Source organism: Chelonoidis abingdonii, chromosome 4 (genome assembly GCF_003597395.2).
Source record: "Chelonoidis abingdonii isolate Lonesome George chromosome 4, CheloAbing_2.0, whole genome shotgun sequence".
Taxonomy (NCBI): domain Eukaryota; kingdom Metazoa; phylum Chordata; order Testudines; family Testudinidae; genus Chelonoidis; species Chelonoidis abingdonii.
In genome coordinates, this window is record NC_133772.1 from 32,896,060 (window position 1) to 32,902,844 (window position 6,785).

The window sequence follows — 6,785 nt, forward strand, 5'->3', positions numbered from 1 at the left end:
ACATGAACCCTTTCAAGCACCTGAATGTAGTGCAGCCTCAGCAACCTGGTCATTTGAGCCTGTGCCATTCCATTCTTATGCACAAAATCCCCTGCTAATCTAACCCTGAGTTCCCTCCAGGCTCTGCCAGTGCATGTCAGTCTTAACCTGAAGCCTCCCTACCCCCCAGCTATATAGGTCCACTAGACTGGGAATCAGGAGACTTGGGAGCTAGTCCCAGCTGTACCACTGCCTTATGTGAGCTTGGGCAAGTCACTGCACTGTGCCTCAGTTTCCCCTTCTGTAGAAATGGGCTAATGATACTGACTTCCTTTGTAAAGCACTTTGAGATTTAGGGATGAAATGAACTAAGTATTAATATAATATTAGTTATTGCATTTCTGGGCTTCCCACACAACTCTGTTAATAATTCTGTCCTGACCAACAGCCTTCCTGCTGTTGCTGGTCTGGGCTCCCCATGCTGCTGTGCCAATGCATTTCAGTTCTGAGTTGCATCCCTCACCACTCTAACATCTGAACCGCAACACCATCTATTTATTCCAGTTCTGGAGCTCTTTAGACAGATACATCCCTGTAACAGATTGCTAATATGAACCAAAAGATTCCCAGGCTAGGATAAGCCAACTCCTCAACAAAACTCATTTTACTTGTGTCCAAAATCACATTTGAATCGTAATGCTATTTTTAGGAAACTTCTCTGGATCTTCCTTACCTAAGTCTTTCAAAGCTGGCAACCTTGCAAGTGTGAGCTCAGCACATTAAGCAGCATGTGCAGGGGAGGAGAGGATTGCTTCAGAGCCTTGGCACCTGCTGAGAGAAGGAAGATGATGGCCACCTTGGGGCAAAATGCTTTGCCATAATGTTGACAGACAAAGTTAGTTCCCTGCTCTCCAAGTTCCTTTCAATGTGCAATGGAGCAAGTGTTTCAAAACAAGCCAAGCGATTCAATTTGGCACCACTAATTCCACCACTTTGAAGATGCAGAATAGATATTATATGGAGTAATCCAACCACCTACAAATGTGGCCAAGCTATACAGGATTTAGAGATATTTCTATGGTGCACATTAATTTAGTACTAGTATTTATGTGTAACAAAATAGTGCCAGTAAGAGATCAGGGTCCCATTGTGCGTAATAAGATTGTCACAGCCCCAAAGACCTTACAATATGATGAGATACAACAGGTGGTGGTAAGAAACAAGGGCACGAGGAGACCCAGATGACAGTGAACTGATCATATTTGATATAACATACAGTAGTCACAGTCTCGGAGCATCTCACTCCACTGGTGTGAGGTCGGCAAGTATTACGGTCTCCATTTTGCAGATAAGGAAACTAAAGCACAGAGAGGTAAGGGATTGCCCAAGGTCACAAAGGAAAGTGTGTAGTCACACACTCACTCACTCACATCCGTCACCCCAATCGGGGTATGGGCCGCCAACCACAGATCTCCAGAGTCCTCTATCTTGGGCCATTCGCTCTGGCTGGAAGTAAAATGCAGATTAACTGATTCCTAGCCCCCCTGCCTCAACTGCAGGACCACTCATTTTTCACTCAAGATCACTCTCACCTTGTAGGTGTAGTTATTACTTGCATAACAGACTTCTCTTCTTCAGAAAACACAGGGCTAGCAATTCAGTAGATGGTGCACACCCTTGGTTCTGACTCAGCATCAAGCCATGGGCATAGAGACACTTATGTGGTTGTGCCTATATCTATATTAACACTACTTATGACAGCAGATGCTATAAGGCTGCCCAAGGTCATGCAGCAGTAAATTAATAGCTGAGCTGGGATCAGAACTGCTGCCCTCCCTAAGGTCATCTCTCACTCTAAAGCACCAGTCCCACAGTAGGAGAAAACATGTGCATAACCACTCCTCACCACTCGGGGAGTATTTCTCCCAGTGTGGGGTGATACAATCTACTACCCGGACAAAGCGTTGACGAAGAAAGAATTACCCTGGAAAGAAGAGGTTAAAGTCACATGCGGGTGCTTTTCTACTTAAAAGTCTTCTGGGGATGGAGGGGGTAGCCTAAAACCTGATTTATGAAGGAATATCCTCAAACTTGATGCAAAATCTTGATAAGAATGTTCTTTATGGCAGGAAAAGAGGATTGGCGAGTGAGGGAAAGGGGAAAACAAAAGAGTCCATTCTCTTGATTTTGCCTGCTGGCTTTAGAACACTTGAGGGGCTCATTAGACTTTATACAGTCCAGCAAGGAGGGCCCTCCATTTTCATACGACCCCTCTGCAAATGGGTAGTTGAGTGTGAACAGAAAAGAAATGCTCATAGCCCTGAGCACAGCAAGATATGTCTGTACTACAGCTGGGAGGTATGATTCCCAGCACAGGCAGACACTCTAGCTCAGCTTGGGCTAGCCACCCAAGTCCAATCTTGCCCAACCCCCTGGGCCCAAGTACGGGTGGCTAACCCAAGCCACCACCTGAGCAGCAATGTCCACACTGCTATTTTTAGCATGCTAGGTCAAGCTGACCTATTGTGAGTCTACCTACTTGCGCTGGGAATCACTTCCCCCCACCCCCACACCCCAACAGCAGTGTAGACATACCACGCAGATGTCATTCAAAAGTTACCCCACATTCTGTGCTGCCTCAGGTACATGGATGAAACTCCCATTAATGGTAACCAGGTAAATCAGAGCAGACTTGGGTTCTCTCTATCCACAAGGTACCCTGCCCAGGGCCGGCTCCAGGGTTTTTGCCGCCTCAAGCAGTGCAAAAAAAAAAGAAAAAAAGCTGCGATCGCGATCAGCTCTACCGCCGCCACTTCAGAATTTGGCGGCAATTCGGCGGCTGGTCCTTCACTCCAAGAGGGACTGAGGGACCCTGCCGCCGAAGACCTGGACGTGCCACACCTCACCGTTGGCTGCCCCTTGCAGCTGCTTGCTGGGCTGGTGCCTGGAGCCAGCCCTGACCCTACCATTTAAAGCTATGGCGGGGATAAGAGCTCCAGGGATTGGGAAGAAGATACAAAGAGTTTCACTAGCTAGGATGACAGTTCAAATCCAATACAGAAGCATCATGACTGAAGTTGGTACCATCTGATGGCTGTTTAGTGGCCTAAGCAGAGCAAAATGGTGGGATTCAGTCCATTTCTTAGTGGGGCCAGTATCCACATCACAACTGGTATTAAGTGGCTCCTTCATGTCAGGGCTGAGATATATTGGCAGAGCACTGGAAAGGCTAAACTTGTCACTGTCTGTGCTGTGCCAGTTCTGTGGATGAAGAGAGGATTTCTGCTTCCAGGGCTGTAAGGTGGGCTGGCCTATATTCCAGCCTGGTACCACAAACCACCAAGGTTATAAATTGGTGGCTCCTTCATGGAGCCGTGAGCCCAGACGTGTTGCTGGCATGGTTCACTGATACACCTGCCCTTGCTGCACTGAGATTAAGTTAAAGGGAAACCCTGGCTAGTAAGCCCTCCTGCTATGTGAATCTACCAGGGTAACATCAAGTGCATCTTTATTACTGTTTTGCCTTATGCTCCAGGTACAACTCAGCTTTGCAGCAGATCAAAGGGGCCTCCTTCCTGCACCAGCCTTTTATACTAATTGTTTTCTTCTCCTAGCTGGCAAGCTAATTATCTCATTAGTTCATCAGACTCCTTATAGGTGCAAATGACTCCCTCTAACTCTTCAAACTCAGACTACCTTACTCCCTCCTACTCTAACTATGCCCAGTTCCTGTGTCTTCTAAGTGACCAGGGTGCTGGCTTCCAAAAGGATTTTTATTTATAGTAGCTAAAAGCACCGTCTCAGAGGAAAATATTGGTGCATGTCTGCCCGCAGTCAAGTTAGCGCCCCTCTTCTCTCCCCTCTACAACATCTTCTTGGGGTTCTGGCTGCACTTTTCCTTGCATTCTTCTGTTTATTCACATCCCATCCCAAGTAAGCCCAGGAATCTCATCACCAGCCTCCCCCGGGACTGGCCAAAATTGCCATTTACCAGTCAGGAGGAGGAAGCTGGCTGAGGATGTTCTGTGACTGTGGGTCCAATTTCCTGGCACATCTGCATTCATGGATCTGGGCACCATGTCTCTAGATGCCACCCACTAACTCCCTTGATTTCAGAGCAAAGGGAGCTGTCCGGGCTTTTTTGCTCGGTATCCCCTTCCAGATCCCTTAGTTTGAACCTTTGACTCAATGCCTTTCTTCTTTTGTTTTTCATTGCTCCAAGCCATTCAGTTGACCCCTGTGTTCTTTTCACTCCTTCCCTCTGCTGAAGGTGAGGTCTAATGTTCTCATGGGTGGAACCCCTTTGGGGGACCCAATGGTTTCTCTCATGCCCCAGCATGGCTTGGGATCCAGCAGCCCCTCTCTCCAGAGGGATTAGGGTTATTGGGCATCACAGGCGGCCTGTGGATTCAGGTGAATTAATAATGTGTTCTGCTTCTTCCCCCACAGGCATCAGGGAACACAGTTGGCACTGATCTCATCCCAATCACTTTATTAAAGCCAGCAGGGCTCTGAGAGCCCATAAGGCATTGGGAGGGAAATGGCTGGCTTGGAGAGGTAAACAAATCCAGATTATTCACACAAATGAAAGCAGGCACACATGAAAATATGCATGGCCACCCACATACCTGCTCACAAACATGCTCTAAAAATATGCCCACAATCATTGTTGACAATCCCTTAGAGTTTGGGGAAGATTTCCTTAAAATGCTAGCCAGAGAGTTATTGCTGGTGGTTCCGCAGGCGGTTAATGAGACTGACCCAGGATCCACAGATTTTGTCGCAAGTGGGGCAGACATTTCCCAATTGAAAGGGCAGATCTGATTGGTGAGTCAGGCTGCGGCATATTCTTTCCTCCTTTCCCGTGTCTCCATTGGATCTCAACATACTGGGATCCTTGCCATAAGGTCCTTTTCCATTTTGGTCGGTTGAGGGCTTGGATTTCCCCAGGAGTTTATTTCAATATTGCATTTCTTCATGTTGGCTTTGATGGTGTCTTTGAAGTACTTTTTTTGGCTGCCCTGCATGCACTGGCCCTGTGTTAGGGGCTTATTCCTTCACCCTCTCACNTATTTAATTCCAATATTGTTAGGGGGCTTATTCCTTCACCCTCCTACTTCCCTGGTCCTTCTCGCATGAACAGAGAGCAGCAATACCCCAAGTCCAAAGGCGCAAACAATTCAATGTTTATTGGGGTGAACTTTCAGCAAGCATGATTCCAGTTTCCTTCCTTAGTGTCCCCCTTCCCAGCTCTGACACCACAGAGCCTTGTCTGTGTCCCTGTTTCTGTTCCCATTTCCCCCTTTCGCAAAACATGATCCCAATTTCCCCCTCACTTCCTGATTGACTGCAGACTATATAGTAAAACTTGAATTCTCCTTAGCTATACCTTAACCAATCATTTTACTGAAATTTAACTAACCAATTCTAACATACTGTAACATGGTTATTTAACCAATTATATTTCACCACCTTCATTGGTTTACACCCAACAAAATTAATTATACAGCAGACAAACAATTACAGAACCAGACAGAGACCACGCAAATAAACATACAAAACAACACAGAAGTGAGGATTTCACAACTACAGCTATACAGACATAAGGGTTTTCCAGCTGTGTCTATTGATAAGTGAGTTCTTGCCAGACAGGATGCTAGTAAACTAAGTTTCCTTTTACATCTTCTAGGCTCTTCCCTTTCTCTGGAGGTGATAGGAATATCAGGACAGGATTGTATTCCTAATAGCCCAATAGCACCTTATTTCAACGTGACCAGTTTGGAATGTGAGGATGTGACCATACACTTCCCAGCTTATGGCTGCCTAACCACATCTTAGCTGAAGGCCTTAGCCTGTCACAGTAAACGAAGGTCATTACACAGCCTTTATACACCTAAATTCTTAAAGTATAGGCCTTTGCAGACAGGCCTGAATATCTATATCCTAACACCCTGGCTCAGCTGTGAGAACATGACCTACTTTGGGAGTCAATTTTCTAGCATTCAAAGAACATGACCAGCCCAATGGAGTTGGTGGTGGATGATCATAGCTTCAGTGCTGGAGGTTTTGGTTTGGGGCAGAACACTGATGCTGGTGCATCAGTCATCCCACTTGATTTAGAAGATCTTGCAGAGACAACGCTGAGGGTAACATTCAAGAACTTTGAGCTGTCTAAAGTACATGATGCAGGTTTTGGCACCATACACAAGAGCAGGGCTAAGAACAGCCAGGTACACGAGAAACTTGGTTTGAGTTGACATGTTATGACCTTCAAATCCACAGAATTATAGGGAGCTGGGCAAGAACAGACCACTTGCGTCCTCCCACGTGCAATTCTGCAGGATTTCTCAGTCTCTCATTCTTACAAATGGTTTCCCTAGCCTGTGGCTGAATTTCTACAATGGTGGTGCTTTGGCCAGATGTATATGCATATACAGGCATGGCCACTAGCCCTTGGACATATACACATGCACTTACTCGAGAGGCTTTGAGTAACATCTCCAAGCGATGTGCATGGGTATCTGTGCATATCTAAGCCCATGCCCACACAGGCATGTGAATATGCATGCACATGCATGTGCATCTGGTCATTACAGAAGAAGTTATGAGAGACATTTGTTGGAGTGAGGTAATGAGAGATCTTGCCAAACTGCAGACTGGAGGAGCCACGTTTTAGTGCATGTGCATCTGCACACATAATGATGGACTCTAGGGAATCCTCCAAGTGAACTTCTGCAGCCAGCACTCAGGGGCAGGCAGCAGTCACTGGCCAGCTAAGAACCAGAGGGGCCAGATCCAGCAATAAA